Below are 26,763 nucleotides of genomic sequence, written 5' to 3'. Positions count from 1 at the left end.
AAGTCACGCAACGAGTGAGCGAGTCAGGGATAGGACCAGGATTTAAAATCTCGCCGCTCCCGGCCGGGTGGTGGGCCCATATCCTGGGTAGCCTCTAGGAAGCGCTAGACACATGTAAGTGGTTCCTTTTCCGCGGTTGTTATTCTATTCTCCCCCTACCCCGCACCCCTTCGGGACAAAAGTGTATGGCGGAAAGAATACTGAACTCGGGAATCGTGGGTTCTCTCGTGGCCAGAGCTGCCAGAGTGTGACGTGAACAAATCGCCGAACTTCTCTGGGATCCTTCAGATCTGCAAGTGGGGCCGGTGAGACCCACCTCACAGGGCTGAGATAGTGCAGCATCATCGCCTCCAGGCCGGGAGGCGGTCGCCTAACAGCCCCCTTCCCTGCCCTGCCTCAGGGTTTCCCAGAGCCTCGATGGAATGCCAGGATAGGAGTGTGAGTTGGCAGGAGCAGGTGTACTCCTGTGAGGAGCAGTGAGGGGAGGAAGCCGGGACGAAAGGAGCAGAAGTCAGCACTTTCCCGTGCCTCCTGTTGAGGACTGGGGCAAGAAGTTGGAACTGCAGCAATTTACATACTTAGCTTCTAATTCTGGCTTTTCAGCTTCTGAACTTAGGGGAATTCAGCCTTGGGTGTATAGCCCAGAGCTTTAGGGTATTTGTGGCTCTGAGAGTTCAGATTCAATGGCCCGACAGCAGCTAATGTCAGGGAAGTCTTTCCTTCACTCCTCTCATTTTCTCAGGCAGCAGAGGAAAACCCAGCGGCTCCTGTGAGCACTGGGCATGGAGGTGGGGGGGGAGGGGTATTAGGGATACAGTGATGACAATTCCAGTTACTTTTCTCAGGGAGGAGACGTTCTCTATTCTGTGGCCCTGAGTCATTTTCTTTTGTAATCAGGGAGCTGGTGTTCTCAATGATTTTGTATGTCAACGGGAGCAAAAATAAATTTCACGTATTAAACACCTACCACCAGCCAGGCATTCACCTGAGGAATTGAAATATGCTGTTTCTTCTTACAACCGTGTCGAGCTGCATATATTATTATTTGGATTTAACATATGAGGAACTAGGCTCAGAGAGGTTGAGTATCTATCTGGCTCAGGTCACACAGACAACAGGAAATCGACCTCAGGTCTGTGTTACATTCCCTTGTATCTGCTCCACTCTGGGAGACTTTCTTGTACTAGCTGTGGGGGAAATGGCACTTGGATGGTGTGGAAGAAGAAATGACCGCGCCTGACTCTGTCTCTCTGTCTCTGTCTCTGTATCTTTTGCCTAAGGGTTCTGTGTGTTTCTCTCTGCCTTATGTGGTTTAGCAGGCTTCTTTTCTCCTTATGTTGAGAAGTAGCCTATTTCATCCAAAAAGTAACAGATTTGTTCATGTTAACGCCCCTGCTTGAAAGCTTTCATGGCTTCCTCTTGTGACCAGGAAAGAGTTCAGAGAAGCGTTTGCCTGAGAGAAGGGGTCTTTCACAGTCCCATCCTGCTCTCCTGCCTCATCTGTCACTGCCAGTATCAGTCAGGAAAGGCTGGGCTCTGCTCCCCTAACAAACAAGCCTGACATCTCAGTGACTTACCCCAGGGAAGTTTATTTCTTGCTCATGCTACATGCCCCACTCTGGGTCTGCAGGGGAGTTCTGCTCATGGTGGACACTTGAGGACTTCTTGACCCGTGCTTCTCATTGCTATCTTGGCTGGGGGAGAGAAGGCAGCAAACCAACCATTCGCTGGCTCTCGAAGCGTCCACCTGGAAGTGAGACCTGCTGCGCTTCTGCTCGGCTGTCATTGGCCGAAGCAAGTCACGTGGCGAGGTCCAACTTGACTCCAGCCAAGTGTCTGGAAGGGAGAGAGCCGGGAATATTTGCGGAACAAACACCAATGACTCTAGCAGTCTCCTTTCTGTTCACCGAATGTTTGGCTTACTGTCTCCCTCTACCCTGCCCACCCCAGGCAGAATTTCCTCATTTTCCCCCGTAAGGGGGGACAATCCTAAAGATTCATCTAGTCGCAGTATGTCAAGCTCACTTTCCAGGTTCTGGGTGATTCGTAGTCGACTCTGTATCAGCTCCAGATGTGACTCTTTTTTTCTAAACGCGAGGCGTCTACCCTGCGCATCCTCAGTACGTAACAGTAGGAGCTAGGAGAGCTGCAACCGGCACACGGTTTGGAAAGCAAAGGAATGGGAAACCACGGTAGACGCCAGGCAGTCCGCTGAGCAGACATGTTCAGCACCCCGATTAGACCAGCACCCCGATTAGACCCTGATTCTGCCCGCTGCGTGTAGCTGCCCTACCCATGGCTCTCCATGACCCGGGGCTTTGCTCTCTGAGAAAGTCTTCCTTTTCTACATCTAAAGCAGCCCTAAAAGCTTTAAAATTCGCTTTTAAACATTAGGGGAGGTACAGAGTGATATTAAGTCTCGAATCCGGTCTCCTTTAATGCAGGCGGATGCACTTTTGGCAGCACAACTCTCACAAAAATGCAGCCTTCTTATCTGTGTGATTCCAGGCGTTCCATGAGCTAACAGCCACAGCCAGTTCTTTCCTAGACACGCTTCCACGTTTTGCTGTATTTCTTTGCTTTCTTGCTCTCATGCCTGCTCTCTCTCTCTCTCTCTCTCTCTCATTCACTTCCCCCTACTTCTCCTCCACTCTCTCCTGACTTGGTTTTGTGTGCTTTGGGTTTACTGGGCTTTGGTGGGAGAGTGACACTTTCCCTCCCTTTTCCAGAGCCAGTTCATCCAATTGAAAGCATGTGCTGGGTAACATCTTAATTTATCCAGAGGTTATAACAATAGGTTTGAGGCCATACCCTTGACTTGATCCATACTTCAAGGCTGATTTTAACTGGTATTTATTTATTTATTTATTTATTTATTTATTTATTTATTTATTTTTGGCCAAAAACATGTCTTAATTTTATATTTTACTGCTTGAGACTGAAAAACAATAGCCTCTTCTAACCCTATAAATACCTCTGAATTTACAGATTGTCCCGGCTTTCTTTCATTTCTGTTTACAAGCTGGGCAAATCTTCGGTGAGCTCGCTCATTTCTTTTTTGTAGTAAGTTTCCAAACGTATCCAACAGCCACCAACACAGGCTGCTAACATTTTGTTTTACAATTTTACAATCTCTTGCTTAATTTATTAGGTTCATGATATGCCTTCTCCATTATTACAGGTGATATGTCCACCAAATGGATCACCATCCTGTTAGCTTCTGATAACAGTGTTCTTAGTTACTGCCTTCTAAATGAATGTTTACTTTTGTTCTTGTTGTTGTTACATTACCGCATGTCTCAGTGCTAATTTTTTTAAGTTTATTTTTTTTAATTTGAGAGAGAGAAAGGGGGGGAGGGGCAGAGAGAGATGGGGAGACAGAATCCCAAGCAGGCTCCCTGCTGTCAGTGCACAGCCCAGTGCAGGGCTGGAACCTGTGAACTGGGAGATCACGACCTGAGCCGAGATCAAGAGTTGGACACTTAACATACTGAGCCACCCAGTCGCCCCTATATGCTAATTTTTATATCATTAAGGATAGGCCATGTTTGCGACCATAACAAACAATTCTAAAGTCTCAGTGGCTTAACAAAAACACTTTATTTCTTGCTCATACTACATGTTCAAGGTCAGAGGGGCTCTGCTCAATGTACTCATTCAGAGACTGAGTCTGAAGAAGGTTTCATCTTGATAAATGCTTTACATAATCATCCCAATCACCTCAACAGGGAAAGGAAACGTGACGAATTCACATTGGCAGTGAAGTTTCCTCCCAGAAATGACGCGCATTACTTGTATGTACATATTATTGGTCAAGAACAAGTCACACGATCATGTATTGCTTAAAGGGTGCAAGAAAATGCGATCCTACTATGTGTTGGAAGTCAAGAGCTGGAAATGCACACCTCTGCACAGGCTGGGTTATGCTGTGGTAGCAATACAAAAATCTTACTGGATGACAACCAAAACATATTTTTCATTCATACTGCATGCCGATTATGGGTTGGCTGTGTCTCTGCCTCACACAATATCATCATTCCTCTAGGACCCTTTCGGAAACATTGCTGATTGTCATGGCAAAGAGAAAAGAGCGTGGTGCTTAAAGCTTCTGCTGAGAGCAGTTCTCATTGTCAAGCCTGATGTCAGTGGGACCAGGCAGCAAGTGTTTGCAAATAGTAATACAGTCCACCGTGCCCTGAACTACACAGGGTCTCAGCTGCCCTAAACATTGTCAATTCCTCTGGTGTTTTTTTTCTTTCCATTTAATTTTATCCTTAATCAAAATGCCACCTGGCAAACTCCTACTTACCCTTCAAGACCCCGCTCAAATTATTGCTCTCTCTGAAGCTTTCTGCTACCCTATCTCCCACCCTATCCTCAAATAGTTATTATTTTCTTTTTTTTTAATTTTTTAATGTTTATTTGTTTTTGAGACATAGAGACAGAGTGTGAGCAGAGGAGGGGCAGAGAGAGAGGGAGATAGAATCTGAAGCAGGCTCCAGGCTCCGAGCTGTCAGCACAGAGCCCAACGCAGGGCTCGAACCATGACCTGAGCCGAAGTCAGATGCTTAACCAACTGAACCACCCAGACACCCCAGTTATTATTTTCTCTAGCTCTCACCATACTTGGCACATACCTAAAGCGGAGGATGTTTATGACGTGTTCTCGTAGATGTCTGCTTGTATCCCTGACTCCAAATCCAGGAACTGTGTCAAATTTATTTTGTTTAATGTTTATTATTATTATTTTTTCTAATTCATTTTTTTATCTCCAATGCTTAGTGCCGTGCCTGGCACATGGAAGGTTAGAAGGTGCTCAATAAATGCTTGTTGATGGATTCTTTTTTAAATAGCCTTTTCTATAGTGGAATTAAGGGGGCATTTTAATAGTCAATACTTTGTTTTAACACATAAAAATTGGAACTCCCTTGCTGAAGCCTCCTTGAGTGTATCTTATTGCATTTGGGAGAAAACCCAGCATTATTTACCTTGCCTATAACATCTCACCTGATCTGGCCTATGTTACCTCACCAACTATATTATAGCCATGCTGGGTTTGACCATATATGTCAGGGTAGCCTAGGTTAAAGTACAATTATAAAATTCCAAATCTTGGTGACTTAAGCCAAAAAAATTTATTTCTTATTCCTGCTCCATATCTGTCAAGGGTTGGCAGGGACTCTCTGATCACATTGCCTTCTCTGGGACCCAGCCTAATGTAGCACCTACTTTCAGGAACATTACAGATCTCGTGGTAGAGGGAAAGCAAACTTTGAAGGGTCTTGGCCAGGCAGTTAAGTACCTTTGCCAGAGAATGTAACAAATCACTTCTCACAATTCATTGGTTAGAACTAGTCTCATGGCCCCACCCAGCCACCAGGAGACCAGGAAGTGCAATCCTGTTTGCCTGGAAGGCAGAGAACTGTAAGCATTTGGTGACCAGCCCTGAAGACTCCCACACTGGACTTCTCTAGTTCCTCAAGCAAGATAAACTGTTTCTTGCCTCAGAACCTTTATATCAGCCTTCCCCCTTCTTTGCTATTCCTTGGTCAATTTCTATTTCCTTTAGATGTTTGCTTAAATAACACTTGAAAAGGCTTCCTTTCCTACTGCATCCTTCCCCCATCTAAATTCGATTCCCCTCTTATACCTCATAAGACTGTTTTTTTATTTTTGGTTTTCTGCGTTGTTTTGTTTTTTGTTTTTTAAATAGCGGTTGGGAACTCCGGAGTGTAATAAATAACACCCCTTTCTTTCCCTCTTGAGTTCAGAACCAGCAGGACGTTAGAGATAGGAATCAGATGAATGGACATCACAGTGTCATTGTGATATAGGATAGCTTGTAGGGCATGCAGCCACAAGGCCACAATGGGTTTCCTCATGCTTTACCTGGAATTAAACTTACCTGTTGGTCTCTGGCAAAGGTGGGAACTTGCAAGCCACTTCCGAACATACAGTGAGTGTGTACATCCTATGGACAAATGGGTCCTGAAAAGAGAGTGCAATGGTTGGGGTGGGCATGCTGGATCTTTCTACAGACTCCAGCCATCAGACAACCCACACCTTCCCCATGGGGAGGAAATAAGGGATGGGGAAAGTGGATGAGAAATTACTTTAGCAAATGTCCCCTCCTGGAAAGCTGAAGCCAAGGAAATGGAAATTTCTTTGTCTCAGTCGAATTTACCTTAGCTTATTATTCCATATTTCCCTTATTAATTGTTATTTTGAGATCTGTTTTGCCCACCAGAGGCAGGATCAGTACATCCTTTGGTCTTCACTGTATCCACAGGATTTAGTACAGTTCCTGGCACATAGAGGGTGCTCATTAAATCTTGGTTACACATCAGAGCCCCTGTGGAAGTCCTTCTTTTGGATCAACTCTCTATAAAATTTATTCCTGTTTGCTTGAGACTGCTTTCCAATCTTGGAATTTTCCATATCTTCCTCATCCTCCACCTGCTTTTTTTCTTTTTCTTCCCCAGGTTGTCAGCTTGGATATGTACATTCACATCACAACTGGAGTAAAGAGGCAGAAATGAAAATAAAAACTGAAATACAAGTAAGTGAACTACTGAGTCATTGGAGAGTATGCATGGACTAGGTTTTGGTCAAGGAATGGCTCCTGGGTGGCTCAGTTGGTTGAGCCTCTGACTTTGGCTCTTGGTCCATGGGTTTGAGCTCTTTGTTGGGCTCTGTGCTGACAGCTCAGAGCCTGGAGCCTGCTTCAGATTCTGTGTCTCCTCTCTCTGCCTCTTCCCTGTATATGCACATCCTCTCTCAGAAATAAATAAACATTAAGAAAATAGGTTTTTGGAGCACCTGGGTGGCTCAGTCGGTTTAGCATCCGACCTCAGCTCAGGTTATGACCTCATGGTTCGTGAGTTTGAGCCCCACACTGGGTGCTCTGCTGTCAGTGCAGAACCCGCTTTGGAACATTTGTCCCCCTCACTCTTTGCCCCTCTCCCACTTGTGTTCTCTCTCTCTCTCTCTCTCTCTCTCTCTCTCTCTCTCTCTCTCTCAAAAATAAACAAAATGGAAAAAATAAGTTTTGGTCAAAGAGGCATGGGTAATTGGGGTGCACATCATCACCCTTATGGTGATGTCTCTTCGGCACTCAAAACTTCTACACAACTTCCGAGATCATAAAGTGGAAGTCCTCTTCGAGGCCTGCCCCCTTTCCCAGTATGGGAATCCCTTTGGCATCATCGTCACTACTTATGTACTTCCGGTGATATTCAGAGCTGGGGAGAGGTAATCCTGCTGAATGCTGCTGGCTGGACCTCATTGGGAACATTGTCGACATGAAATTGTGGAACGCAGTTTTGGCCAGCCAGATCTCAGAGGAGGTCAGTCAAATGGCGAGAAGCTGGAAACCACGTCCCACGGAGAAGGAACTTGGGGGGAAAGGAAGCGACGGTGAGAGCATAGACAGAAGGCTTCAAATAGCTATGCAGGTGTTCCACAGGAGAGTTGGCCTGTTCGGTAGGTTTTGAGGTCACAGCGAGGGTAATGTTTAGAGGTTAGAAAGGAAAGCACGGCAGTATTTAAGGAACAAATTTCTGAAGTCGTGGTTATTTACCAATGGGAAAGTTGCCTTAAATGTAGAATTGAAGGCCATTCATTCAATTCATATTTGTTGTCTTCTATGTGGCAGACAGTATGCTGCCTTAGTTTATGATCATTCCTAGTGAGCTCGTAGTAACTCGTGGTAATTGTCACTTTATTTTGAAGGTTCCTAAAAACCATCTTTAAATATTCTCTTTTAGAATTTTTCTGGGGATGGTGACCAACGTTCGTGGTTTATCAATTCTGGAATTGACCCTTTTTTATTCCCAAAATTTGAAAATCTGAGGTCATGTTTTCTCATGTGCAATGTTAGTTCGATGGACGTTCTTATATCAAGACAACGAGCATTTTCAGTATTCGTAAACCAAAGTTCCCTGTACCTGGGACCACTTGAGACTGGATACTCTCTGAGCTCTAATGTATAACAAATATTTGTGGCAGAAAAACTGCAAAGTGTCCACCAAACCCCTTTTCCTTCTATGTGTACCACTGAACTACATTTCCTGGCCTCCTTTGTAATTAGGTGTGGCCATGTGGCCGAGTTTTAGCCAATACAGAGGGGATAAATGTAATGTGTGATAGCTACAGGCCTGTCTCCTAAAACCATCTCTCCCGATCTCCTGGTGAAGTGTAAGGGACATAAGGAAGGACAGAGCCACAGATGAAAGGAGCCTGGGTCTCTGAATGATCACACGGAAGATTGTCCACTGACCAGAAAATTTGCATCCAACTTTGCCTGAATGGGAAATCAACTTTTTGTGTTGAACTGCCAAGGCTTGGGAGCATATATGTTAACATGGCTAGTGTCTTCTTATTCCAACTGGTGCTGCAGAATACTGTCAGGGAATACATGTGGAACTGAGGTTAGGGATTTTGTTCTACCCTTTCCTGTTTGAAGCGAATTAATGGGGGAGACCGAAGTAAAGGACCTAGCACTTAATTCCATACTGATGCTTCCTATTGGTAATGCTTTTTTCTTCCCCATATAATTTGTAAACTTCATGAAGCATGTGGCCATGTGTTATATCCTCTTCTATATTTAATCTTTCACTGGATGTTTGTTGAGAAGTGCCAGGTGTCTTTCCAAAGAAATACAGGTAGCACATTTTGTTAACTTTGTTACTCATTTATTCAACTACTTTGGATCATTTACTATGGGTTGGCCACTGGTAAACAGTGGGGACCAAAAGCTACAGTAGCTGCCTACAAGTTGGGGTATAGCCAAGGAAAATAGACAATAAGGAGGCAAGACTAGTCGGGTATGATGACACTATGAGAAAGAAGGCTGGGACGTTCTGGATGCACAGAGAAGGGACATCTGACAAGGGTAGTGGCCAGAGAATTGTGCTCTAAGGAGGTGATGAATAAATTGAAACTTGAAGGATGAGTAGGAGTAGCCAGAAGAAGAGTTGGTGGAGAAAAGTTGTTCTAGGACAAGGGAATGAATGAACAAATGTCTGTCTATAGGGCAAGATTATGGTGCATACTTGGAGGGACCACAAGGCAAACTGGAAAGGAAGAATGGAGAGGATGAGCACGATAGGAGGAACCTGTAGTAATTGTGGGCACACACTTAATGAATGCATGCAGAAGGCCTTGCAGTAAATGTGTACACATTTATGTAGGAGGAAATACGGCTGATTAACCATCAAGGTATCAACAGTTGTGATATTTGGGTAATTTCCATTTTCCTCCTCATGTTTTTATTTTTGTTTTAAAATTTTCTGCAATCAACATGTATTACACGTAATAAATAAGAAATAAATGTTTTTTTCTTATTAGTTGTGACTGCACCTGCTGTCCCTCATTGGATCCTCACGGTAGTTCCTCTGAGCAAATGGAGGCCTGGAGGTGATACCCGGTGAAGCTGGGATTAGCTTTCCTGAGGTCCCATTCAGCCTGCTTTCTCTCCCTTGCACCTGCCTTCCCTGCAGTTTTCTAAGTAGTGATGATGGCTTTTCTTGGAACTGCTGACATTAGTGTCATGTTGCATGTTTCTGTGTATGTAGTTGGCAATGTGGAGAAAATGGGTCAACGTTCTCATGATCCTGACCTACCTAAGAGGCTCCCCACATAAAAAGGATGTCCTCGACCTATGGGACTACATCATTAGACTTGCTTTTTGTGATACATCATTAGATGTCCTTTGCCTAGTGATTTGTCATTAAGGGGAGAGGGCTACTGATAATTTTTTAAAAGGATGTTAGGGAAGAGATTGTTTCCCATTATTCTTTCAACCCACATCCTGATTGACCGGCATGCTGCTTGGCCAAACCAGTGGGTGATGAATATCTACAATGAACACCCAAACACTTGAAAGTCTTAAAACACTGTCTTAACGTTCTCTAAATTGGTACACAAATCACCTCCCAGATCTCAGAGTCTTAAAACAAATGAGTTTATTCCATGCGCATGTTACACTTCCTTCCTGATTTAGGCCTGGGCTCTTTCTTTGAAACAGGCTGATGTAGGAGCTCCCTGTCTGAAATATTGCTGCTGTGTGCCACAGGGAAGAGAGCGAGGTAACACCAGGAGATAGCTCTTAAAAGTTTTGCTCACCTGTCACTTCCACTCACCTCTGATTGGCCAGAGGGTGTCCCAGGGCTTGACAGGGAGCAGCAGCAAAGATTTTGACAAACGCCTCAGCTCTGTGAGTGTCAGTTTCTTTATCTACAAGGTGGAAATAGGTAAAATATATTATGGTACATTTAAACCATGGAATATCATGTAGCTAATTTAAAAAATGAGTAATTGCCCTTAAAAAGATGAGTTGACCTGAAGAAAAAAATCCATGAAACCACATTACACGAAGAAAGCAAGTTGTAGAGTAAGGTATGTAGCATGGTCTTGTTTTTGCATAAATTACAAAAACTCTATATCTGAGTATATTTATTTGCATGAGAATATTAGTAAGAACAGCTAATGCTTAATGAGTGCCTACGTCATATGCGCATCCCTGTGCCAAGTGCTCTTTACACACATTTGCTCATTTAATCCTTCGAAAATCCAGAAAAAGGAGTAGAAAGTCACCTATCAAATGGTTATTGTCAGCTACCTTCCTTGAGGGTGGGAGTAAAGAGATTGCACTTCATTTTTAAAATATATTATTTCTGTAAATTTTTACTTGTCACAATAGGTGGATTAATCAGCTTTTGTCATGAAACCACCACAAAATCAGAGTGCTGTACAAGGTTAAGTATAGTTTTCCTGCGTATGGGTCTGCAGGTCAGTTGAGGTGGCATACACTTCCTAAAGTCCCTTTCAGTGGCCTCTTCTCTCCATTGCACGTGCCTCGCCTGGAGTTTTCTGAGTAGCGATGGTGGCTTTTTCTGGAACTGCTGATTTTAGTGCCCAGCTGCGTGTGTTCGTGTGCACCCTGAAGAAATAGGGTTGGGGTCAAATGCAGTTCCACTTTATGTGTCTCATTCTGGAACCCATCCTGGAGAGGCAGGATCTATCAGGGAACTGTTCTTCTCGTGGCAGAGGTTGGGGCAAAAAGAACCACAGGAAACTTTTCAAGGTCTAGGCTTAGAGCCACTATACTATCGTTTTTGCCCACTTTCTATTAGCTGAAGCGAGTCACGTGGCCAAGTCCAGTATCAGTGGAGCTGGGAGGTCATGGAGGTTGTGGAAGGAGATAACGAATGTTTGCGGTACAGTCGTCTACTACAATCAGCATTCATTGCTTTGTTAGTTATTAAAAATAACAATAAAGTGAGGGAAAGAATACTTAGCTGGGAAAGTTTAAATTGTGCTCAATGTATTACCAAATTGCATTAAACATTTCTTAAAAATACACACTCCATATTTACAATTATAATGGGCATAGTCCATATGAACATGGACATTTAATTAACCAGTGTACTCATTGCCTGGAAGGGCAGGGAGGCATTTACACCAGCTTGGCGTGTGCAGCCCGTGGTGTGACAGTCTAAGCATAGTTCAGAGACTTTAATGGCCCTCTGTGTGCATTCCGGCTATTGTATGGTCATCTGCAGTCTGAGGAACTTAAATCGTGAAATCACAGATTCTTAGAGCAGGAAGAGTTCTGGTGCCCATGGCAGGCAGGTGCCTTCTAACTTACATGGATAGCTGCTCTTGCCAGTGATAGTTATTCTCGATCGGGTGTGTCTTACATTACTGGAAAGTAGTTTTGGAAATCAAAATTCCTTCATTTGGCTAGTGGGGACAGTGAGCTCCCCAGCTGTCACTTACCTGAGTGACACATTAAATTAGTGGCTAAGATGAGATGTAAACACAGGTGTCTAGATTAGGCCCAGGGCTTTTTGCTTTTCTCTCTAGGTAACGTAAACATCAAGCGTATGTTTGATCATTTGGGAGTATTCACTAGGCCCTGAAAGTTCCATTACTCCCTTTAAAAAACATACTGTCTTCTTTTTCTACTGCTCCCTCTGTCTTAAGAGAACTTGAGCACTTCTTTGACCAACTACCTCTGAGGCCTGCGAAGAAAACAGCAGTTGGTACAGACACTGAAATAAAGAGCACCATGTTAAGTTCCTGAAAACACTGCCCAGGAATCACGCCTATTTTCATTTCCTTTCTATTCGAGGTAATTTAGAAAATGTCTGCTGATCTAGCTCAGGGGAATCAACTGCACAAGGAAAATGTTTTATTAAGGGCCTTGTTAGGATTAAGAGCTGTGTTCCTCAAATTTCAGCGATTTACCCATCACTTTTTCCATTTTGCTATATTCATTTACAGTCTTAATACTTTTCTCTTAAAGAGGTTTACTTTCTTAAAACTTAAAGATGTTTTTATAGGAGATGATGCATTTCAGTTGTAAACTGATAACAAATATCACTTGCCATAAGCATTTAGATCTTTGTAAAATCATGTAAAAATAAATATATAGTCTTTAAAATAAACAGATTTGTCCTTATACCACTGAAAGTATTCTCTTATTCTACAGGAGGTAGGCATTCTCCACTAATCTATTGGAAACTATGGGCTTTGGAATCAAGGAGACTTGGGTTCAAATCTCAGTACATTCCTTTCCAAGTAGTATAATCTCAGGCAATTTCCTTAAATTTTTGAACATCAATTTTTCACATATAAAGTGGAACAAAAACAGTTGTCTCATAGCATGTATGTCTCTGTGTGTATGCTTGATGTGTGTATGTGTATTTGATGTGTGTATGTGTGTTCAAAAAGCGTTGAATATCATTCCTGGCTTATAGTAGGAGTTCAAAAAACGTAGCTACCTTCTTCTTTCCCTCTTTTTTTTTTTTTCAAAGTGGCTTTCATGGACTATATTGTTGGATAGATGAAGGATCTGTTGGTAGTATTAATTGTTCCTTGAATAACTTACTGATCAATTGCTTACCATATTGCTAGGAAATGTGCTAAGTGTGGGTACAGTGAAAACTGGGTAAATGGACTTGAAGACTTTTGGATTCAAGTATGTTTCATCACCTTTGGATGAGTCACTTAACATCTCTGAGCCTCAGTTTCCTCATCTGCCATTTAGGCTTACTTCAAAGAACTTACATAAGGAATGCCATAATAACAGATGGGAAAGCCTTTGATGCATTGATACAGGCATTTCTGCTATAATGTGACATGTATATTCCCGAAAAGCTTTGTGTTCTGCAGAGTTGTGCGTTAAAAATAACAGAACTTTTTGCAAAAATAAGGTTGAGGCGACCAGTGAAAATCTGTATTATATTATAGCCACAATGCTAAGATAAAACTGTAAATATCCTAATAGAAATAATAATGCTTTCAAAAAGACCTGTTAAATTTTGACTAAAGAAATCTATACATGCACACACACTATAGCAAATATGACTTGACCTTAAAACTGGTGAAAGCTAGGGGCGCCTGGGTGGCTCAGTCTGTTTAGCGTCTGCCTCCAGCTCAGGTCATGATCTCGCAGTCTGTGAGTTCGAGCCCCGCATAGGGCTCTATGCTGACAGCTCAGAGCCTGGGGCCTGCTTCAGATTCTGTGTCTCCTTCTTTCTCTGCCCCTTCCCCTCTTGCGCTCTGTTTCTCTCTCTCTCTCCTCTCTCTCTCCCTCCCTCTCAAAAATAAATAAGCATAAAAAAAACCCGGTGAAGGTTGTTTGATGGAAGGCATAGGGAGAGAGAGGAGGCTGCTGAATTATGGAGGTGTGGGCAGATGCTTAAAGACAGGGGTACACCGTGCAATTAGCTCTTTTAAGAAAGAGGACGTAGGAGAACAGCCCAGCGGGAGGATGGAGGGTGAAAGGGCATTACACCCAGTACCCTGGGTTCTGTATGCCTCTGAGGCAATTGTATGTCCCCGTGTGGTACGGTTTCTGCTCCGCTGCCGTTCCTTAGTGGAGCAAAATGCTAACATCCTGGGAAAGACCAGCGTGAAATAAGGTGGCTTGCATGTATGTTACACTGCTCTTGTTGCTCTGGTGGTCAGTCTTAGCTTCTCTTCAAGTTGCATGTGTCACAGTATCATGTAGTAGAGCACGGCTGCCCACATACACTGCTGTGGAGGGCGAGGAGTGCAGTTCTTTACGAAGAGCCTGCCCCAGTCCCAGGCTTCGTGAGCTGAACAAGCAGAGACTTCCAGAGGTAGAATACGTCCATCCAGGCACTCTCCCCCTGTGCCTCCTTCCCTCCCTTCACGGTCTGACCAGTCCGCTTCCCCTCCTCTCCTTGGTTCCAGGCTTGCTCTTCCTCACTAGCCTGTGACTCCTTGAGAGAGAGCTCTGTCATCGTCACTGCTGTGACCTGAGGGCCCGCACAGGGGCCCTGAAGCTGAATGATTGCATTACAGCTGAACCCCTTTTCATAGGGCAGGGAAGGGCCCTGGACCCACTGAAGGGGTTCCTGAGCTCCCCGGAGTGCATCGGAACCAATGGACCACTTTGATATGAGGATGTAGGCACTCTGCCAGGACAGGGACAGTGTCTCATTCAGCTCTACGTCCAGCACCTCTATGGCTTGCAAGGGAGGTGGGGACTCCTCAGTGCGTCCTGGCCCTACTTTACCCATGGAAGAGCATGAAGGGGCGAGTGACTTATCTTCCTCCTCAGCACCCCTCCTTCCCTTGCTCCCTCACCCCTCCCTTCTTTTCATTCTTTCCACAAATATTGATTGAGGCCCTATCCCACACCACACAGTATACAAAGTCCTAGGAATGAACCGGTGGGCAAAAAAGACATGGAGTTCGCCCTCATGGTACGTCTATATCGCCTAGAGGTGGAGCACTTAACCTCCGGAGCCAGATCGTCTGGTAGCTGATAGCTGGCTCTGTCCTTTACGCACTGTGTGAACTCGGTCAGATTCCTCTCTGAATCCCAGTTTCCTCATCTGTAAAACAAGCTCGTAACAGAACCTTTCAGAGGGTTGTTACGAATATTAAACGAATTGATGAGTACCTGCCCCAGTAAGTGCCCAATAAACATGAACTGTAATACCAGTATTAGAGTTGCTCTGTATAGATGCTGAATAAATATGAAATCACAATAAGCAGGAAGTGTTATGAGTGGAAAAAAAAAAAAACAAGGTGGGAATTGCATATAACCTGGAGCTATGTTTTCCCTGGGGTGTAGCTAGTAGAATATGTGAACGTTACCTAACAGGGAAGTTGGGGGACAATTGAACTACTGTCCTAGAAGTTCTCTATGTATTTCTGGGTTTAAAGAAGAAAAATGATGGGGAGCCTGGGTGGTTCAGTCGGTTGAGCGACTGACTTCAGCTCAGGTCATGATCTCGCGGTTGGTGAGTTCGAGCCCCGCGTCAGACTCTGTGCTGACAGCTCAGAGCCTGGAGCCTGCTTCGGATTCTGTGTCTCCCTCTCTCTCTGCCCTTCCCCCACTCATGCTCTGTCTCTCTCTGTCTCGGGAATAAACAAACATTAAAAAATAATTAAAAAAAAAAGATAAACGGGGCTTAAAGTGGATGATCAGAAAGGGCCTCTCTAAAGAGGGGCTACAATATAAAGGGTGTAAAAACTGACACTGGGAGAGGAGGGGGTTTGGGAAGGGCATTCTGGGCAGAGGAAAGGCAGGGAAGAGCCATCACCGATGATTAGGTATCGAGGACTTTCTTCTACGGGCTCTGCACTAGGTCAATTTTGTTAAAAGATCTTCTGTTCTCCATCGGTCAGTTAAAGTGTCTACTGTATGGGGAGCTCTCAGTTGTGGCTTTTAATCACTGGAGCCAGGACACTGGTCTCATCCATATCCCAAAGATTCTAGAACTCTATGTCTTTTCAGACTCTGACTGTGGCTCCCTCTACACCGCCTTGTCTGTTGGGCAGTTGTTTTAGTTCTCAGGTTACACTTGAGTAAAAATACAGAAAGGAAACATAATGAACATGTGTTTCTAGGTGCCACATTCCAAGTTCCAGTGCTCACTTTGGCACAAAAATTGGGGTGATACGGAGAAGATTAACTTGGCCCCCTGCACAAGATGACACAAATTTGGGAAGCGTTCCATATTATAAATAGATAGATAGATAGATAGATAGATAAATTCACTCCCAATTCCTAAGTTTTAATCAGCATGTGTTACTAGCCACATACAGCTTAGGTAACCTTGGCCATGTCATCTCATTTGCCTATTCATTCATGAATCCTCATTCAGTGAATACCTATTGAGCAAGAGGTATGTGTTAGTATGGGCTAGATGGGTCACCCGGGGCCTCAGCTTCTCCACCAATAGCATGAAGGCCTGGGCCAGACCACTGGTTTTCAACTACAGTGTTGACGCCCAACCTCCACTTTATTAAATAAATTAGAGTGGATTCAAGGTTATTCCTTCATAGCTTCAGCGTACTCCCCGGTGTACCGAAAAGCTTTCTCTAGGGGGAGAGAAAACAGTGGCGTGACAGCTAGCAGCTGGAAATGTTTATTATTATTACCCAGAAATTGTTTTCTCTGCCTAGACTGTTAGGATAGTGAGCCTCACCTGTCCCCAGGACTCCATGGAAAGGGTTGAATGAAATAGAGAACTGGGTGTTCTCTGAGGCTCTTCCTAGTTTTGACATTCTCTGAGTCCTGTGATTCTTCCTCTTTTTTTCTTTGGCTCTTTCATTTAACACCATTTCATATGCATGTTTCCAAGAAGCCATGTGCTTCTCTCCCATGTTAGACTCAGGGACTGTACTTCAGTTTTGCTTGGTAGTTTCCCCATAAATCCCTCCCTCTTGATTCACTCTACAGACCTTTTCAGAACCTTCATTTCAGTGAACCCTAATTGTGTGTGTGTGTGTGTGTGTGTGTGTGTGTGTGTGTGTGTCCCTACTCAAGGTCTTTATCCCTGGTAGCAATAGGCACTTAGTAACTGTTGGACAAATTAGTGAATTCTCAATGATTATCAGGACCCTCACCGCACACTTATATACTTGTAATAACCTTTGGATTATTTGACATCTTGTGAGGGTATTAATTCTTAACATGGAATATCATTAATATAGATACAAAGATATAAGCAGGCTTTGTGCTTTATTAGCAACTGCCAGATTGCCTGGGTGCTTTTGTTTTCTGCAAATTGCTGATAATACTTGTGGTGATTATTGATAACATTATCTTAAATGATCAAGTCAAGGAGTACTTTCTCTCCATTTTTTTTCTAGGTGTCCATATGCTTCTCATTCTAAACCCCGGCAGTTTCCCTAAAGCCGGTCAGATCAGTGCTGCACACGCTTTGACTTTAGCCAGAGAAAAAGAATGGGGCTGTGCCAGCTGTAGGTACCCGCAATGTTTGTGTCGACCCTTTTGCCAGTTCAACGCCAGCCTGCTTTGGGGTTTTCCGTGACGATGGCGATGATGATAGAGATAACTATAGCAACGCTGTGAAAATATTATTAACTCCATATTAGAGATGAGGAAACTAAGGCTCAGAGAGGTGACACGGCTTACCTTTGGTCACCCAGCTAGGAATTAGCAAAGACAGGATGGACTTCTGGTTCCATCTGACTCAAAGCCTGTCTCTTTCCACTAAACCGTACTCCACCACACTCCCCAAGTGGAAGTTCGAGGTCAGGAGCCTCATGGGACCAGCAGGTCTGTCAAGTTCTGCAGGACTGAGCTGTTTATCATTGCAGAGGACACTCATCACTGCACTAATTACATTAATTGCTGCCCACTCTGGGGCTAGGTGGGTGGCTTAACAATACCTAGCAACGTGGTAATGATGCCTGGGCCTGCCTTTCTGCGTGAAAACATCTGACTGCTTTTTTTCCCCCCCTCTTTTAAACTCCTTCCCATGGTGGCCAAAGATAGTAATTATAGGTTCTATTGGTTGGGAGTTAGTGACTCTCTACCTTGTAGGGGAAAGGTCAAGACTCCGAACTTTGGCCTCCATCAACATCAGCTGTGTGCTTGACATTTTATTTAAGGAATCCTTTATAATCCTCGTGACAGCTCGGAAGTAGGTATTATATTATCCTTGTTTTGTTTATAGGGGAACCCAGTCACCCCTTTGAGATCACATAGCCGGGAAGGGCTGGAAACAGGCTTAGAACTCAGGACTGTTGGAGGACAGATTTAGCTTCCACACATTTCCCTACATCAGAGCACCTCTCAACAGGAGATTTTTTCCCTCCCTTTGCTTGGAATTGAATTACCAGTATATTTGAGTCTGCATGTCCAGAGAAGCAAGGCACCGGGGATTGTTTTGAGGAGTCCTCTGTTGCTCCGTGATGAATATTTGACATTTCAACCTTCCAACTATCACCCTTTCCCTGAGCGTCTTGAGGAAATGTTAACAGAGTGTTTCAGTTGACTTTTTAAGAAGTAATTTGAAGACTACATCTGTGTACTTCTTGGGAATGGACAAGATGGCTTTGGCAGTTTATTATAATTGGGCAAATGACTTAACTTCCTCAGAGATCCAGATAACAGAGGTTAATTTGGGAAGTAATCGACTTTGGAATGTTGTGTATGCATGCACTTTATGGGTGTGTCCATATCTATATGTATATGTATACATGTCGATAAATGTACGTGTGTGTGTGTGTGTGTGTGTGTGTGTGTGTGTGTGTTCATCAAGAAGTATGATGAACTCCCATACTGGCTGTGTGACCTTGGAGAAATTACTTATGTTTTCCAGGCCTCAGATTCCTCCTCTGAGTACAGGCTCATTATTCCTACCACGAATGATTGTTAGAAGATGAGGTGGGGTATATGAACACCTAGTACAGAGATTAGCACATAGGAAGTATCCATTTCCCTTTTGCCTATCCCAGAGTCTGACATTCAATAATTGGTGACTGAGTTCTTGTTTGATATGTAAAGTATTGGAGTACTGGTGGGCTTAGATGACTTGGTTCTTTTCTTACCTACCATCTATCTGTAAATGAAGCTTAAAAATATGTTTTACTGAAGTTCAAAACCATTGTGTTGTGTAATGACACAGAGTCGTGGTTAAGATATGAGGGGCTAGACCAGCGTTTGCGTCTTGGCTTTACCAACTCCCAGCTGTTGTGAATTGGGCAAGTCACTTAACCTCTCTGGGCATTAGTTTTTTCGTTTCTAAAAAGAGGGATCATAACAGTTCTGACCTTGTGGGGCTGTTGTAAGTCAGGGAAGTTTTTGAGGGCAGGGACTATGTCTACAATCTTCTCTGCACCCAGCCAGAATGAGGTTTGGAAAGAGCTGGCTTTGGACTTAGACGTCCTGTCGACTCTGATTCCAGCATTCCCATACTGGCTGTGTGACCTTGGAGAAATTACTTATGTTTTCCGGGCCTCAGATTCCTCCTCTGAGTACAAGCTCATTATTCCTACCTCGAATGATTGTTAGAAGATGAGGTGGGATATATGAACACCTAGTACAGAGATTAGCACATAGGAGGTATCCATTTCCCTTTTGCCTATCCCAGAGTCTGACATTCAATAATTGGTGACTGAGTTCTTGTTTGGTATGTAAAACATCCTTTTCTCTCACACTCCATTTTCTAAATTTTTTTTTAATGTTTATTTATTTTTGAAGGAGAGAGAGACAGAGCATGAGCAGGGGAGGGGCAGAGAGAGTAGGGAGACACAGAATTCAAAGCAGGCTCCAGGCTCTGAGCTGTCAGCACAGAGTCCGATGTGGGGCTTGAACTCACGAGCCATGAGATCATGACCTGAGCTGAAGTCGGACGCTTAACCGACTGAGCCACCCAGGGGCCCCCTGTCACACTCCATTTTTATTTTTGCCTTTCCAGCCTTTTTATTTCTTCCCCTCACCTTCCCTTCACTTCCTTTTCTTTGTCTTTTTTAATCTGCTCCAATCTACTGTGACTCAAGGCCTCCATCCAGGATTATCTGTCCCCTGGACGATTACAGCAGCCTTCTCCCTGGCCTCCTTGCGTCCATCCGGCCCGCTGCTGTTTATCCTTCCATAACCTGCACGGACGTTGCTATCCTTCTGTGCCACCCCCTCCAGTGACTTCTCATCACACCCAGAGCAGTCTGAGGTTCTCACCATGGCCTGTCCCGGAAAATTCTTCGGACCTGTCTTCCTCATGCCCTGTCTCAATTCCCCCTGCTCCAGCCTCGAAGGTCTCCTAGCCTTACTGGAACTTTTCAAGCACATTCTACCTTTGGCTCTTTTATACCTGCAGTGCCCTCCTCTGCCAAGTATCTGTAGATTTCACTCTTACTTCATCTGGCTTCTGCCCACATGTCCCCTTATCAGAAAGGCCCTCTTTGATGATCTGCATGAAATGGCACCCCCAGCCTCTCCCACTTTCCCACTGCATTTTCCTTCTCACTTCCCAGTGAGATATTATATATTTATTTACTTTTTATGGTCTCTCCCCCCCCCAGTAGAATGAGAGCTTTGTACAAATAGATTTTGTTTTGTTTATTTCCCCCCGTTTCTATTTTTTAAATTGTATTATAGTTGACATATGATGTCATATCAGTTTCAGGTGCATAACATAGTGAATCTACAATTATATACATTATGAAATGTCCGGGGTGCCTGGGTGGCTCAGTCAGTTAAGCATCTGACTCTTGGTTTCGACTCAGGTCATGATCTCACGGTTCGTGAGTTCGAGCCCCACACCGGGCTCCTTGCTGACAGTGCAGAGCCTGCTTGGCTCTCTCTCTCTCTCCCTCTCTCTCTGCCCCAACCTCCCTCTCAAAATAAATAAATGAACTTAAAAAAAAAAAAAAAGGAAATGTTCACTACAATAAGCGTAGTTACCACCTGTCACCCACCCTACAATGTTATTACAATAGGATGGTTTTCTGCTGTGTCCCCGGAGCCCGAAATACAGTAAGTGCTCAGTAAAGAGTTTCTGGGTACACGAATGCGTGTGACCTCTCCCTGAAATGTCAGGGAAGAGCCTGCATCAATGCTACAGGTGATGCCAGGCCTGGATGGCTCATTGACTAGCGTTTATCTTCCCTAGACTAAAGTGATCAGCATCGAGGAGGAGGAATTAGGGGCCCACTCCCTTCACCCATGTGCCCCCAGGACCAATGCCCTTTCATGTGTGGCAGTGGCGTGCCTGTGTTCACACTTGCACTTCATGCCATACTTGCTGGGCTGTCTGGAATTCCCATGGCAGCTTCACAATATGATTAATCTTGCTCATACAGATGCATACCGATCCCAGACAAGGATCACTCAAGGTTTAAATCTGTCACTGCCACAACAGATGGGAAGTTAGAGGTAGGAGACCGGCTTGTTCCCAGACTATGAAAGCAAACACACAAAATCTGCTAACCGAACCACTCTCCTCCACTGGTCTCTCCCTTCCTTTCCTCCCCCCTGTCCTGATTCTGTTCCTGTCACACAGTGTGGCAGCTTAGTGAAGTGACAACCTGCACTGAGAGCTCAGGGCTCCAGACCCAACACCCACAGTGAGATCACTGGGAGATCTCAATCAGGTTACGCCACCTCCCTGAGCCTCAGTTCCCTCTTCTCTAAGATGGGCCTTGAGAACGTACTCAAGAATACTTGTGGAGTGGGAGACGACTAAATGTGACCCCAGGGAGAGTGGCTAGCTCATGGTGAGCACCACAGATGCTAGTGCCTTCCACACTGGCTCACTTACATGACCGTGGGCTTTGGGTCACGTTGCCTTCGCTTTGGTCAACCTTTAGAATGGGCAACCCAGCTGAAAATACAGGCAAGGCCTTTCAGATGCAGTACCTTGTAAGGTTTACTCTTTGCATGGTGAGGTTTCTGAAGACTCTGGGTGGGTGGGTGGGACATCACAGCCGTGAGAGCCACCGTTGCTGCTCATATTAGTTTCCTAGGGCTGCTGTAACAAATGCCACAGCATTGGGTGGCTTCAAACAAAAGACATTTATTCTCACACAAAAAAGGTGTCTCCGTGTCTCAGATCTCCCACTCCTCTCTGTTATAAGGACAGTAGTCATAGGATTTAGGGCCCATCCTAAATCCAGAATGACCTCATCTTGAGATCCTTTTTTTTTTTATTAAAAAAAAAAACACCCACAATTAATTTTTTTTTTTTTTATTTTAGAGGGAGAGAGAAAGAGCACAAGCAGGGGAGAGGGGCAGAGGGAGAGAGAGAGAATCCTAAGCAGGCTCCATGCTCAGTGCAGGGCACTATCTCACGACCCTGGGATCCTGACCTGAGCCAAAATCAAAAGCAGGACGCTTAACCGACTGAGCCACACAGGTGCCCCTTGAGATCTTTAATTATATCTGCAAAGACCCTATTTCCAAGTACCGAGGGTTGGATATATCTTTTTGGAGGATACAATTCAACCGATTACACTGCCCCCCCGCCAAGAATATCAGATTAGGCAAAGGGACAGAACACCAGAGTTTCAAGTAAAGAGTAAAACAAACTATTGGAAGGCGGGTAGGGATTGATTCATTCATTCTTTGACCCAGACACACCTGCTGAGTCTCTGCTGAGCTGGATGCTGGGAAGTAGGAATTATGAAGCACAGTCCCTGCCTTCAAGGAGTTTACAGACTGGTAGCGGCCGACAGAGGAACAGGCACTTCCAGCTCAGAATGGTCGGGCTATTCGGGAGGTTGGGCCCCGATGCTGTGAGGCTTAGCAGGTCTGGCTCCTGAGACTTCTGGAGGAAGGGTTGCCACACCTGAGGCCTGAGGGAGGAGGGAGGAGGGAAGAGTTCTGGGAAGAAGGAACAGAGGAGAGAAAGCCTGGCTTCTGTGGGTTCTGCACAAAGTAGGGGCTGGTGGGCTGGAGAGGCAGGCAAGGGATCAGATTGTATAGGGTGCTTTGAAAAATAAAAATTAGAGGGCGCAGGGGTGGCTCAGTCGGTTAAGCGTCTGACTCTTGGTTTTGGCTCAGGTTATGATCTCACGGTTTCCTGAGTTCAAGCCCCGAGTTGGGCTCTGCACTGCCAGCACAGAGCCTGCTTGAGATCCTGCCCCTCCACCACTCACGCTGTCTCTGTCTCTCTCAAAATAAATAAATAAACTTAAAAAAAATTTTTTTAAGGGATGCCTGGGTGGCTCAGCCTGTTAAGCATCTGACTTCGGCTCAGGTCACGATCTCACAGTTCGTGGGTTCGAGCCCCTCATTGGGCTGTGCGCTGACAGCTCAGAGCCTGGAGCCTGCTTCCGATTCTGTGTCTCCCTGTCTCTCTACTCCTCCCCATTCATGCTCTCTCTCTCTCTTTCTCTCTCTCTCTCTCAAATATAAATCAGCATTCAGAGAAATTTTAAAAAATTAAAAACATTTTTCAATAAAAATTAGAAAAAGGCTTTAGTGAAAAGTGATGTGCCAATAGATTTGAAAATTGTATTTATTATGTTGTATCTTTTTAAAAGAACTATAGCATAAACGCAGATCACAAGTACAGCTTGAATAAGTGAGCAGCTCCATGTCACTTAGGTGTATGGATTGTCAGGGTTGGGCCAGGATAGAGGAGAGTCTGTGATGGGCCCAGGGCTCAGAATTCCATTTTTGTCCGATGGGTAAACGGCCCCCATAATGGGAAGAACCTGGGATCTGGAGAAGGCAGGCTCAGTTTTGAGCCCCATATCTGGTATTTCCTTGATTGCAGGCAAATGGCTATGCTTCTGTTATCCTCAGTTTTACCATTTGTAGAATGGGCTTAACAGCATCTGCCTCACCAAGATGGTGTAAAGATTGAAATGAGACAAAGCTGGGGAAAGTGTCATGCAAGATAGTTGCTAATGGGATCCTCAGATTCTAACCTGTCTCAGGTCTGGACTGCTTCACTTGACCTTCCTTTTCCAGTTTGTCAGATAAAAGAGAAGGAGAGGAGGGGGCGAATTTCTATGTTTGCAGGGCCTTTTTGTTTGTTTCCCATTCCAAAATAACATACCCTAATCTGGACTGTCACTCTTGTGCCATTCTTCGTCCCTGTCCTTCCTGCTCACTGCTGGCCATCCCATCTAACCAGGCTCAAACGAGGCAGGGAAGGAGGGCAGGGGTTGGGGAAGAGGTTTGAGGGTGGAGATGAATTCGATTCTCTTCTCCCAGCCTTCAGTGAGGACTTGCTATCCCCAGCTGTGTGCTGGGCACTGGGGATTGTGAGTGGCTTGTGGCGGGAGATGTAGGAGGGAAGCATGGCATTCACACTCGGATGGTGGGCTGGCTCATTTGCGGAGGCAAAACGCAAAGAGGTCCCATGACAGAGCAAAGCCAGCTAAGGTCAAAGCCTTCCTGTTAAGAGGCAAAAAGCCCCCAAAGGAATTGAGAAACAGATGAGGCCAGTTTATTGGGTAAAACACCATAAAGAAAGTGAGCTCAGTGCTAGACTCCCCTCTCTCCTCCCATATCAGATTCTTGGCATTTTTACAACAACTATCTTTAAGCGTTCTCGACCATTCTTTTACAGACATTGTCTTATATGATCCTTGCTAGAAGCCCCAAGGCTAAGTATTGTAATTACCATCTTTTGCGACTGGCGCTTCCAAGGACTTGCTCCCAATCTGACCACTGTTAAAGGAAGGAACCAACTTTGGACCCACGTTCATCAGGCTCCAGAGCTCCCGCTGTCTCCCCTCAGCTCCCCTGTTTTGCTGAATGTATGTGGAGGGGAGCCCCGTGTTTCATCAGGGTGCATCACATCGCGTGCGTTTTTAGTATTTGTGTGCACATGTCAAAAAACCGGCATGCTGATGTGCCTTCCCAGTGAGTCGTCCTCACTGCCTTTTGAGAGGCTAAATCGATTTTTGCTGGCAAGGCCCGGCTCAAGGAGAACAGGAAAGGAAGCATACAAGCCTCTGTGTGGGAAGCCGGTCACACGGGCGAGGGTTGGTCCTTGAACAAACGATTGGGAAATGGCTCTGTTTAGCCCTGGTGGAACTTTACTTCACTGGGGGCTCCTGGGTTTTTCCATGACTATTTTATTTCCAAAGCACAATTCATTCTCTATTCTTGAAAAAAAAAAAAAAAAAGGAAGTAATATTTTTTTAGCACCCACTTGGTGCCAGGCATGGTGCTGGGTGCTTTACATCTGTAACATCACTTAAATCCCTGCAAACCCTGCCAAGGGGGCACCGTGGGCACCATTGTTCGGCCCAGGAGACAGATTCAGGAAGGTGCAGCTGTTTGCTCAAGATCACCCTGCTGGTGTGGAGCAAGCTGGGGCTCCTGCCCAGCGCTGTCCAAACAGCAGGCCATGTTGGCATTTTATTTTATTTTATTTTATTTTATTTTATTTTATTTTATTTTATTTTATTTTATTTTATTTTATCTTATTATTTTATTTTATTTCATTTTATTTCATTTTATTTCATTTTCATTTTCATTTTATTTTTAAGTTTCTTGTGTTACTTTACTTTTATTTTATTATTTTATTATTTTACTTTACATTTCTTTTATTTTTTTTATTTATTTATTTTTTTAATTTTTTTTTTTTCAACGTTTTCCATTTATTTTTGGGACAGAGAGAGACAGAGCATGAACGGGGGAGGGGCAGAGAGAGAGGGAGACACAGAATCGGAAATAGGCTCCAGGCTCTGAGCCATCAGCCCAGAGCCCAACTCGGGGCTCGAACTCACGGACCGCGAGATGGTGACCTGGCTCAAGTCGGACGCTCAACCGACTGCGCCACCCAGGCGCCCCTTATTTTTTATTTTATTATTTTACTTTACGTTTATTTTATTTTTTATTTTATTATTTTACTTTGTGTTTATTTTATTTTTAATTTTATTATTTTACTTTACTTTTTATTATTTATTTTATTTTATTGTTTATTTCTTTTGGGAGAGAGAGAGCGCGCGTGCGAGGGTGCACATATGCCTAAGCAGCCCAAGCAGGGGAGGGACCAAGAGAGAGGGAGCTGTCAGCACAGAGCCCGATGTGGGGCTCAATCCCACCAACCTGTGAGATCATGACCTGAGCGAAAATCAAGAGTCAGGCACTTAACCCACTGAGCCACCCAGGCGCCCCCACGCTGGCATTTTAAAGTTATCGGTAAGACATTTCATTTTTCAATTAAGTTGTAAATTATCTTTACTAATTCATGACCCAGGATGCTGGCATACTGACTCCACCCCTGCTCTTTTAGAAAAAGAAATGCTTTATCTTTTCATTCCTGAGTAACTGAAGTGTTTTGACCCAGAGATAAAAATCTTCGAGTCAGGTCACTTGAGGGTAGAACGTGGCTACTCTCACTCATTTGGCTTTTTTTTTTTTTTTCTTCTTTTTTTCCTAAGGCATCTGGCCTCCTTTGAAGATCTTTCTCTGTTATCACCACAGTACTTGGCTCCTGAGGTGGCGCTGGCCATGAAGGTACGGGCTGGACCTATAGTGTGGATGAGCCTATGGTCAGAGAAGCCTCTGTGCTCAGCATCCAGAGGGGCCTCTGAGATTTCAGACGGGCTCAAATAGTCTCCAAGACCAAAGGCCCTGGCTCCCTACTTGCACAGTGTCACCACAGCAGGTAGAAAGAAGTCCTCGGTGCCATTGGAGAACATTTGGCCTCTGAGACGAGCAGTGGGGCCACCAGCCCTTTTAAGGGCTGACGATTTTGAATAACTGAATGGTCTCGGGTTTTGCACTGGGCAGACAGATTGACCAAACCTTCAGAAGTGGAATGAATGATAAAGTTCTTTTCAAAACTCTCTCTTTTTTTTTAAGTTTATTTATTTATTTGGAGAGAGAGAGAAAGAGAGAAAGCCCAAGCAGGGGAGGGGCAGAGAGAGAGAGAGAGAGAGAGAGAGAGAGAGAGAGAGAATCCCAAGCAGACTCTGCACTGTCAGTGCAGAGCCCGACGGACCTGGGGCTCAAACTCACCAGCCATGAGATCATGACCTGAATCAAAACCGAGAGCC

General features: G+C 44.5%; 1 long non-coding RNA gene and 1 pseudogene across 1 annotated transcript; both read left to right on the top strand.

The window, feature by feature from the left end:
• Positions 1-26,225, top strand: LOC125173217 (uncharacterized). The gene is made up of 3 exons (XR_007154969.1): positions 1-114; positions 6,483-6,559; positions 26,146-26,225. It is a non-coding gene; the product is annotated as an uncharacterized LOC125173217 (long non-coding RNA).
• Positions 15,915-16,010, top strand: LOC125174242 (uncharacterized; annotated as a pseudogene).
• Positions 26,226-26,763: the final 538 nt, after the last annotated feature.

Source organism: Prionailurus viverrinus, chromosome C1 (assembly GCF_022837055.1).
Source record: "Prionailurus viverrinus isolate Anna chromosome C1, UM_Priviv_1.0, whole genome shotgun sequence".
Taxonomy (NCBI): domain Eukaryota; kingdom Metazoa; phylum Chordata; class Mammalia; order Carnivora; family Felidae; genus Prionailurus; species Prionailurus viverrinus.
This window is presented reverse-complemented; position numbering and strand designations above follow the sequence as displayed.